This window comes from Bos mutus, chromosome 3 (genome assembly GCF_027580195.1).
Source record: "Bos mutus isolate GX-2022 chromosome 3, NWIPB_WYAK_1.1, whole genome shotgun sequence".
In the NCBI taxonomy this organism is placed as follows: domain Eukaryota; kingdom Metazoa; phylum Chordata; class Mammalia; order Artiodactyla; family Bovidae; genus Bos; species Bos mutus.
The window spans coordinates 45,845,981-45,857,659 of NC_091619.1; the positions used below are offsets into that span (position 1 = coordinate 45,845,981).

At 39.1% G+C, this 11,679-nt stretch overlaps 1 pseudogene; it reads right to left on the reverse strand.

The window, feature by feature from the left end:
* Positions 1-1,967: 1,967 nt before the first annotated feature.
* LOC138985449 (CD81 antigen pseudogene) lies at positions 1,968-3,007 on the reverse strand (annotated as a pseudogene).
* Positions 3,008-11,679: the final 8,672 nt, after the last annotated feature.

Genomic DNA, 11,679 nt, shown 5'->3' on the forward strand with positions numbered 1-11,679 from the left:
ATGATTACAAGAATACACTTGTAGTCCTCAAAAAAGATAGCAAGGAGATGAGAAAAGAAATTTAGCAATTAAAAAATTGGGGATAATCTACTAAAAGAATATGCATATAAAAATTTTATTCCTGTGACTTGAAGATAGTAGGTCAGTGGTCCTTAGTATACAAGTTTGAACACATAGCAAGTCGGGAAAAAACCTTTAGCTTGGTAGATTTCAGGGAATTATATGCTGCTGCTGCTGCTGCTGCTGCTGCCACCAAGTTGCTTCAGTCATGTCTGACTCTGTGCGACCCCATAGACGGCAGCCCACCAGGCTCCCCCGTCCCTGGGATTCTCCAGGCAAGAGTACTGGAGTGGGTTGCCATTTCCTTCTCCAATGCGTGAAAGTGAAGTCTCAGTTGTGCCCAACTCTTAGCGACCCCATGGACCACAGCCTACCAGGTTCATCTGTCCATGGGATTTTCCAGGCAAGAGTACTGGCGTGGGGTGCCATTGCCTTCTCCAATTATATGCTAGTAGATTTTAACTTGAATGTTATCTACTTGTCATAGCCTGAGCTAGCATCCAGGGGCAGAGGAACTTCATTAGTGCCCTTTTAAATGGACTTAAATTGAAGGCTTGTCAGATGGCTCAGTAGTAAAGAATCTGCCTACTAATGCAGGAGATGCATGTTCAATCCCTGATCAGCAAGACCCCTGGAAAAGCAAATTGCAACCTGTTCCAGTATTCTTACCTGGGAAATACCATGGACAGAGGAGCCTGGTGGTCTACAGTTCACAGGGTCACAAAAGAATCAGACACAACTGAGTGTGAGCATGTATATATCATGTATATTTACTAAGCACTCTTTGGTGATCTGTCAGAAACTGGTAGGCTCCCATTTCCTCATTTCCCTCTGCCCTGCAGATGTTCCCACCAGGTTCCAAACAGCTGTAAAGATCTGCTCATACCCTGAGATCAATATAGATGCTGACCCTTGTATATTTGTAAGTACTGAAAGGGTCTAGACACCTCTCAGTACTTACTGATTTTTAAAAACTGTATTTTATTGAAGTATAGCTAATTTACAATATGTTCATTTCTGCTGTACAGCAAAATGATTTGATTATATATGTATATACATTCTTTTTCATATTCTTTTAAATATAGTTTGTCACAGGATACTGAATAGTTTCCTATGCTATACAGTAAGATGCTGTTGTTTATCCATTCTATTGACTATATGTAATTGTTTACATATGCTGATTCCAAACTTTCAACCCATCTCTCCTACAACCCTGCTTCCCCTTGGCAACCACACGTCTGTTTTCTATGTCTGTGAGTCTCTTTCTGTTTTGTGGCTGAGTTCATTTGCGTCATATGTTAGATTTCACATATAAGTGATATCATATTGTATTTATCTTTCTCTTTCTAACTTACATCATTTAGTATGATAATAAGTTCCTCCATGATGCTGCAAATGGCATTGAAAAGTGAAAGTGGCTCAATCATGTCCGACTCTTTTCGACCCCATGGAATAGTCGATGGAATTCTTTAGGCCAGAATACTGGAGTGGGTAGCTGTTTCCTTCTCCAGGGGATCTTCCCAACCCAAGGATCAAACCCAGATCTCCTGCATTGCAGGCAGATTCTTTACCAACTGAGCCAGCAGGGAAGCCCAGCATTATTTCATTCTTTTTACAGCTTAGTAATATTCTGCTGTATGTATATTACTGATCCATTTTTGATGCTGGAACATTTTGCATGTGACCCTATTCAGATTCTCACTTTCTTCATGTTGTATTTTTAGGCTGGTTCCTTGACCCCTTCTCCCTTTCCTCATTGAACCTCTTCCCTTTCCCTCTTGAACTTACTTGCTCTTTTCTGAGATTTCAAGCCATGCCTCACTTCTCCATGTGCCTGAGTGATAAGATCTATTCCTATAGAAAGGAATTTTTGTTTTTTTTTTTTTTTTTTTTTTTTTTTTAGCATGCCTGGTTTTTCCTTCTTTATTGAATGACTTTTCAAGATGTAATTACAATTGAAGGTGACGCGTTAGAAAGGAGAGGTGCGCGTTGAAGGCATAAGGCTGCTCGTAGACCCGGCTCCAGAGACAGGTGGCCGGAAAGGAACAAGGATTAAAAAAAGGCTGAGCGTGTGTGTCGCTCATGGGGACGGGCGCGTGGGTGCAGCTCGGCTGGATGGCCCTTGGTGGCCCCCAGGAGAGGCCTGGCTGAGCAAGCAGAGCCCCCAAGCAGCAGAGGGGGGCCCTGCCCTGCAGTCCCCACGGCCCACTCACACGCCCCTACAGGTGACGTCAGCCCCAAAAGGACAATTAACAGGGAGCTTCAGGACATGAACAAAACCTCAAAAGTAAAAAAGCTGATAAGTGTAGCAGTGGTACCAGGAGGTTATATACACAGGTGGCGGCGGCCCCTTCTTGGAAGTGTCTGGATCACTCCGGGGGGCGCTGCCGGGGTCCCTGAGGCCCTCCCTGAGGCCTCAGCGGCTGCAGCCTCAGTACACCGAGCTGTTCCGAATGCCACAGCAGAGCACCATGCTCAGGATCATCTCGAAGATCATGATCACAGCGACCACGATGGCCGCGATGCCAATGAGGTACAGTTTTCCCGAGAAGAGCTCGTCAATCTTCCCATGGCAGTCCTCCTTGAACAAATTAGTGATGACGTTGCCGCTGGAGGGACACAGGCTGTTCTTGAGCACAGAGGTGGTCAGTGTCATCAGCGTGTTGGAACCACAGCAGTTAAGCGTCTCGTGGAAGGTCTTCACCACGGCCTTGGCGTTGTTGGCGTCGTCGTCCACGATGGCCTGCTGCAAGGCCTGGTCATAGAACTGCTTCACATCCTTGGCGATCTGGTCCTTGTTGACAAAACCCCAGATGCCGGCGGCCACCTCACAGGCAAAGAGGATCACCAGGCAGGTGAAGAACGTGCCCAGCAGGCACTGGGACTCCTGGATGGCCCCGTAGCAGCCCAGGAACCCAACGAAGGGCGGAAGGTGACACCAAAACATAAAAAAAAATAAGTCCTATTGACATAAGGCATATATGACAAGCTGACATGAAATAATTAGATAATAGGCAGGCTTTATAGCTGTTCAGTTGCATAAGATGACATCTAAGCAATAGAACAGTTACGGGAGGGAGTGCTAGATACAGGGTACCCACATCAGGATGTGCTTTCCAGAGGCTACAGGACCTGTGCTGTTCAAAGTCACTAGAAAGACAGAAAAACTGAGGTGTTCTGCCTTCAGTTCAGTTGCTCAATCATGTCCAACTATTTGCGACCCCATGAATTGCAGCACATCAGGCCTCCTTGTCCATCACCAACTCCCGGAGTTCACACAGACTCAACGTCCATCGAGTCAGTGACGCCATCCAGGCATCTCATCCTCTGTTGTCCCCTTCTCGTCCTGCCCCCAATCCCTCCCAGCATCAGAATCTCTTCCAATGAGTCAACTCTTCACATGAGGTGGCCAAAGTACTGGAGTTTCAGCTTTAGTATCATTCCTTCCAAAGAACACCCAGAGCTTATCTCCTCTAGAATGGACTGGTTGAATCTCCTTGCAGTCCAAGGGACTCTCAAGAGTCTTCTCCAATACCACAGTTCACAAGCATCAATTCTTCAGCACTCAGCTTTCTTCACAGTCCAACTCTCACATCCATACATGAGCACTGGAAAAACCATAGCCTTGACTAGACAGACCTTTGTTGGCAAAGTAATGTCTCTGCTTTTCAATATGCTATCTAGGTTGGTCATAACTTTCCTTCCAGGGAGTAAGTGTCTTTTAATTTCATGGCTGCAATCACCATCTGCAGTGATTTTGGAGCCCCAAAATATAAAGTCTGACACTGTTTCCACTGTTTCCCCATCTATTGCCCATGAAATGATGGGGCCAGATGCCATGATCTTCGTTTTCTGAATGTTGAGCTTTAAGCCAACTTTTTCACTCTCCTCTTTCACTTTCATCAAGAGGCTTTTTGGTTCCTCTTCACTTTCTGCCATAATGGTGGTGTCATCTGCATATCTGAGGTTATTGATATTTCTCCTGGCAATCTTGGTTCCAGCTTGTGCTTCTTCCAGCCCAGCGTTTCTCATGATGTACTCTGCATATAAGTTAAATAAGCAGGGTGACAATATACAGCCTTGACATACTCCTTTTCCTATTTGGAACCATTCTGTTGTTCCATGTCCAGTTCTAATTGTTGCTTCCTGACCTGCATACTGGTTTCTCAAGAGGCAGGTCAGGTGGTCTGGTATTCCCATCTCTTGAAGAATTTTCCACAGTTTATTGTGATCCACACAGTCAAAGGATTTGGCATAGTCAATAAAGCAGAAATAGATGTTTTTCTGGAACTCTCTTGCTTTTTCCATGATCCAGCGGATGTTGGCAATTTGATCTCTGGTTCCTCTGTCGTTTTTAAAACCAGCTTGAACATGTGGAAGTTCACGGTTCACGTACTGCTGAAGCCTGGTGTGGAGAATTTTGAGCATTACTTTACTAGCGTGTGAGATGAGTGCAATTGTGCAGTAGTTTGAGCATTCTTTGGCATTGCCTTTCTTTGTTCTGCCTTAGTTGAATGAAATACAAGTGAAAGAAACAATGTGAATTAAGACAGAAAGACATAGGGAAGACAGTGAGCATAGGGAAGGGGTGATGAAAAGAAAGAGGGACAGGAAGGACAGACCTGAGACTGAGCCAAAAACTGAGCCTGAAAAGTACAGCTTAAAGTCGGACAGGGTGTATGGCGCAGTTTAATGACCGATCTTTCTATTTAGTTATTCCATATCATAATCTAAGAAGAAAATAAAAGAAATAAGAACTCATGACAATTGAGCCACAGTTAGGCTTTGGGAATAACCCAAGACTATCAACATGGAGCAGGGTGATGTTTTCTCCTGCAAAGTCCTCTGACTAACCAGTACAGCCAAAGCATGGAAATGAATTAAAATAGGAGGCAGGTGAGAGAGCTTCCTGGCTGGGCTGTCCTTTCTCTCTTCACTTTATTGAGTGCATGGAGCTATTACAATTGCATAACCCAATTTCCAGCAAAAAACGGCTAGGTCAACTGATTTAATTTTACCAAGACAATCTTGCCAGCTCACTCTGTGAATCAAACAATAATCCTTTAGTTAGTGGATCAATAAGAAATTAAGAAGCAATTAAAGAGAAATGGAAAAAACTTAAAAATTTACATTGATCTGGCAGTCAGATTTTTTTCCTCCTAGAAAATCAAGATTTAAAAACAATTGAACCCATTGTACTCTTCTTGCATTTTATCTGTTGGTTTGGAAAATCTTTTAAATATCAAATTAGTGGGAAAAAAACAGTAAAAAAAGATAGAGAACTTTAAGTTTTAGAACTCAAACAACAAATAACATAATATTGGAAACTAAAATGTCTTCTCTTCACAATGACTTAAGCCAATAGCTAAATGGACACAAACATGTTTTATGGAAATAGCTGTGACTATGAAGAGATGCTGTAGAATAAGAATCAGTTTCCCAAATAATCATTTCATCTGTAGCACAGAGGCAACATTTCAAAATTAAAACTGTCACTTTCAACTAAGTTCATTTCAGTGCCAACTCCTCTCTAAATAACCAAGCACTATTCATTTCATCCACCAAAACAAAAAGTTTTTTTTGTTTTTTATAAAGAAGCCTTAATATGGTGTCCAGCTTTGATCTTTCTCAGCCCTAGTAATCATAGTTGCAAAAGCTGGGAAATAGGAATACCTGCTTTGGTATATTTTTCTCCAGCTGAAATGTTGGCTATCCTTTGATACATTGTTTTACCCCATTGTGTCTTTGGATTGTTGCTTACCTACGAATGTGTTAAAGATGAGTGAGCCCAAGTAAGTCTATTAAGGGCTAAGAATAGAGACATAATATAATGATGAAATGGTGTAATTTTTAAAGCAAATCTTTAATTCAAGGATCTGACCTACTCGTCATGATTATCTAGAAAAATTTCTTTGAGGAAAAAAAGATGATCCTTTCCTTAAATGGATCATGCACAACAACAAACACAAATGTGAAATAAAAACCCAAGAAAGATAAATGGGAAAAACAATGCAGGTGTCTTCTAGCAAAGGCCTAGAAAGAAGTGGGACTTAAGTTTTATTCTCAAGCAGGCAGGCATACTCGTGCACTGCTGTTCTAATTTCCCTGCTATGGAATAAAACAGCAGACAATTGCTAAGCATTGCCTCTTTTATGGGCACTGACTGCTGTGGGGGCACGGACTTCAGAAGGTGCTGATGTTGGATGAAGTCTTGAATACCATAAATGACTGTATTTCCTTTTCTGATTTAAAGGTGTTTTATTAGACAATATATGCCATCTTTATGTTTCACACTTAATCCTTCAAATAGAGAAGTATTATGCGAGAAGCTGCGTGGGGTACTTAAAGACATGCACACCAAGAGTAATGCAATTAAAACTGGCATTTATAAAAGTATATTTTGATTCCTAATCCTGTTTTTACAAGTGCAAAATCACATTAGAAAACAATGTGATGCTAATTAAAGCTTTGTCACCCATAAGACCTTAGTGAATTGCATTTGTAATAGGCTCTGATGCAGAAGCAATTTCTGCCGGGGAAACTTAAACAGAATAAGTGACTACACATCTTGTTACTCTATTAAAATCAGTTCTACAGTTGTATATATTACTGTCATGTTTTTATCTCTAAACAGCTTGAAATGTCATGTCGTCTAAAGTTAAATGCAAAAACTGAAAAAAAAATTGCATTATATTGCATATGTAAAAGTCAATCAAAAGACCAGAGATACTATTGGTTTTTACTATATCAACAAATACTTCAGATAATATATGAATCCCACTTTGCCAAACTAAAAATGGCTACTGGAGAAAAAATACTAACTGGACCTTGTTCTTATGTTTATATAAGAGTTACCTATAAGATTATGAAGTCTGAATGAAATCAACATTTTGTTCATACATGGTTTTAAGGATATGAATTTTTTGGATTCTCAGATCAGCCTAAACCCACTGAGCCTACGGTAATTAGTAAAATCCCAGATATAATGGACACTTAAACATACAGTCAAGCTCAGTTCTCTTGATTCCAAGAGGCAGCACTAGGGCTCTGATTATTAACAGAGAAGGAAATCATGCGGATTGGAATCTGAAAACCAACCAGAGCTTACCTTGATCTTTACACATGGCCACTAACATTACTTAACAGCTATATAAATGTGGATGTCTGTGTATATGTGTGTATGCAATTTAAATAGTCCTTGGACTCTGCCATTTTTATTCTGAAAATCTCTCAATAGTATTAATAACAAGTAAAAAAAACCCATAGCATTTTTAATGACTTACCCAAACAGCACAGTTTCAACTATCAAGAAAAAACTAATGTGCCTGGAGGAAGCAAAATGGACATGGATAATTAATATCCATGACAGCAATTATAGGAAAGTTTTAAACTCCTAGAACATCTCAGAGAGCTAGAGCATGTAAAAATTATTCTAAACTATTCAGATATGAATCCTTGAGGTTGGTTTCATCATGTAGTTATACTGATAAACATCAATCCAGTGTGCCTTCCTCCTTACCACCCCCCCCACCTAAAAATCTATATACTTGTAGCTCTTGATATTGATGAGTCAGAGAAATGAATAAATGGAGATACAAAAATCTGAAAGAGATAAAATGATGAAATTTTGACAAATGCTCACAACAGATAGGACAGCAAATAAGCAACCGCCAAACAGATCAGAATAAGGAGGAATCAGTGAATATGGACAGTGGTGCATTAGGGACATTGAATCAGAAAGTTGAGCACAAGGCAAATAAAAATAGCCTGAGATTTAATGGCAGTGTGTGCACAATAGGTGAAAATGAAAGAACACATCAAATGAATCCATATATTTGGAAGAAAGAAATGCTTGATGGTAAGATGAAGGATAGTGCAAAGGGAAGCAGGCATGAGACCAAAGGAAAAAAACTGCATATTTCATCTTGCGAGGGAGTGGCGCCCACTGAAAACACAACCCATAATTATAGTAAACCCAGTAAACAAAGTACACATAAAGAGAAGGAGAACTGGAAATAGAAAAAGGAAATTACATGGGTATTTTCTTCCCTCTAAAGCTACATTACTCTTCCTTTTTTGTATTCTGCTTTTCTCATCCTCTTATTTCTCTTCAAAAGAAACAAGCAAAAATAATTTACAACCAGAGATTATCAGTATCCACAGTCCATCTGTTTAGCTTAACCACAGCAGAATGTGTAAGAGTGTTTGTATTTGAGGAGAGACGAGCAGGCACTATTATGTACCAATGAAACAATCTAATGTATAAAACCCGGATTCTGTTCAGTAATAAATTCTACTGTCTATGCTATAATCCTGCTTGAAAATGCTCATAGGAATTCAACTTAAAGAATTCCTCTTCTTCTTTTTTTAAAAGAAGTCAATTGTTCCTGCCATGAATATTCACAATACATGTCCCCACAAAGGACAGCTAACGCATCCAAAAGAGAAACCAGTAAACAGCCACTGGCAACAGAAATTTATGGAATTAGAAAAACCGGACTGGTTAAAATACACGACTGCATTCATTGTTGCAAAATGATTGGATTCATGTCTCATCAAATTTACATTGTGAAGACTGAATATAGTATGATTAGGCATTATTTTAACAACTACATTAAAATACAATTTAAAATAAAATGGCCCTTCATATCATACTAATATCTGTGTTTTAAATAACAAAGGGGATTTTTTTAAAGGAAAGGATTAGCATTTTGTTTCAATCAGTACAAGCAATGAGATTCCAGTTGGGGTCTCAAAGATTCAGGATTTTATTAATATTCCAGAGATGCATTTGTGTTGCCTCTGGGTACACTGAAAAGCCACTTAAACCGCACTTAAAACAGCACTACAGGATCAAATTGATGTGCATCAACCATTTACAATAAAACTTGATTATTATAAAGGCATACATATTTGCATAATTACATGTTTGATTTTTTGATAATGCAGCATACAGGACAAAATGTGGTTTCATGTAGAAACACATCATCAAAAAGCACCATCTGCTGTAGTATTTAATGCACTGCACACTGATCAAAAATGTTGAAGATAGATTTTCGAGTATCAGAAAGAAGAAAGCCTGAGTTGTATTTACACAGGCAGTATGGCTGGCTGGATCATGTAGAAAGGAGAAATAAAATTCAGGCAAAGCATGGTATAAAAAGATAAGAGCCACACATCTTCAAACACAGAAATGAGCACTTTCATGAATGTGGGATAAGAGGTTTGGATATCTGTTTATATGATGTCATCCTTGCATTTAGTAAATTCTCAGATTCTAGATTCTATATTTAGAAATGAAACACTTTAGAATAATTGCTCATGAATAGGGTTATCCTTGGAGAGGCTTCCATTGTATTTAGCAGTGGATTTGGAAAAGAGGAAAGAAAAAAAAAAAAAAAAACACTCCATTTTTCATTGTGCACTGAAATGAAGGTAGTAACAATGATTGCCTTGGATAGTGGAATTATACATGTTTTTTTCTTTTCTTTTCTTTTTATGTTTTTTCCCCAGAAATAATCTTCCTAATTTTTATGTAATCTACCTTTATAAATGATATAAAATAAAAAGTTAAAAAATATAAATATAAAAGTTAGAGATCTACTTAAAAAAAAAAAAAACTGGTCTTAGAGGAAAACAGAATGAAGAGAACACACAAAATATACTAACATGAAAAACAAACTTCTAATGCGCTTTGCAGAGCACTTAGGAGGGTAGAAGACACACCTGTGGGATGAATAGAAACTCTAGTCATGAAGGTGATGATGCTGTTTTGCTATTGGTGAAATTAAGCTCCAGATCATAAAGTTTTTAGTGTCAGAAATGGAAGTACACTTCTCAAAAGGGTGAAATGACCTCTTCATTAAAATTCCATTAATTCAGGGCCTATAAGAATTATTTAAATATCCAAATGTTCTCATACAGTTCTTTTGCTATGTGAGTCCCCAGAGAGGACTGACTTAAGAAAAGAAATTTTCTAGATGAAGAATATGTGGTGAATGAGGGACTTCGGGAAACAGAGAACTTGAAATAAATGAAATTGGTTCTTACTGCTAGTTCCAAGCAAAAAAAAAAAAATTGAAATATTATTTTAATCACAGATTTAGTATTATAAACAGAAGAAATCAAGTCTTATGTATACATTCTGTAACAAGTATTTGGAACTAACAAAATAAAGGTTCAATAATACTACCAGTTTTGTCCAATTAGAAGTGCCTGGTGAGAGGGGAACTGTTCTGAGGAAAAGTTCTAAAAGCTTTACAAAGTAAGAAATGTGTGTACCAAAATGAGCAAGAACATAAATCAAACACTAGACTATCCCACACTTTGAAACTGGTTCTGGGAAATTCTAGACCTACTGCTCCTTTGACATTGGTAGCTCCAATCACAGGTTCCTGTCTGAAACCCACTGTGGGAAGTTCTATTCATGCAAACTGAAATGGCCACATAGGCACTCTTGCAGGTGAAAGAGGGCTTCTGGCAGGAGCTGGCTGTTCTCTGTGGATGCTGTATGCCGCCCATGGACTTGAACATCAGAGATGACAGTGCACAAGGACGATAGCTACAGACACCACCCAAGGACATCTTGTATCTTAGCATGCCTGTGTGCTAAGTCGCTTCAGTCATGTGTGACTCTTCAAGACCCTTTGGACCATAGCCCACTAGGCTCCTTCTCCACGGGATTCTCCAGGCAAGAATACTTGAGTGGATTGCCGTGCCCTCCTCCAGGTGATCTTCCTCACCCAGAGGTCGAACCTGCATCTTTCATGTCCCCTGCATTGGCAGGTCGGTTCTTTACCAATAGCACCACCTGGGAAGACCCTTAAACCTTAGACCTGTGTCCAAAGATCCAAAGTCAAATCAGCTGTAATTTTTGACTGACACTCCTTTCTTAAGACCTGCAATGTGTGCATGCATGAATGTGTGTGTGTGTGTGTGTGTGTGTGTGTAAAAGCACTTGGAAATATGCCATGGCTCACTAGAAAAAGATGAAAATCCTTTTTTTAACCTAAATATTAGTATTATACTCCCTTTTAGTGGGTTCACCATTTATGTTTGTAGTCTTTTTTCATTTTTAATGTTTCTTTTCTAATTGTGAAAATAGTACATATGTGGAGTAGAAAATTCATAGCCTATAGGAAAAGACAAAGAAGAAAATTAAAATAATCAGCATTCCTACTATTCACTTACTTAGATTTTAAATTTTCCATGAAAAAATCTACAAGATATTTTTTAAATGAAAAAAAAAACCTTTTGATTCATTTAGAACTCTTCTTTTAAAAATTTAACTTTATATGATAAAGTAAACAAATGTTAATGGTAACAATTCAACAAGCACTGGTGAAATATACGGTGCCCACACTTCTAACAATCCTCCTCTGGGCTCATTTGGCCAATATTTCTGTGGCTCAGCTGGTAAAGAATCCCCATGCAATGTGGGAGACCTGGGTTTGATCCCTGGGTTGGGAAGATACCCTGGAGAAGAAAAAAGCTACCCACTGCAGTATTCTGGCCTGGAGAATTCCATGGATGTATAGTCCATGGGGTTGCAAAGAGTTGAACACAACTGAGTGACTTTCACTTTCACTTTCCTCTCCTCTGAGTAAGGATTTCACAGGA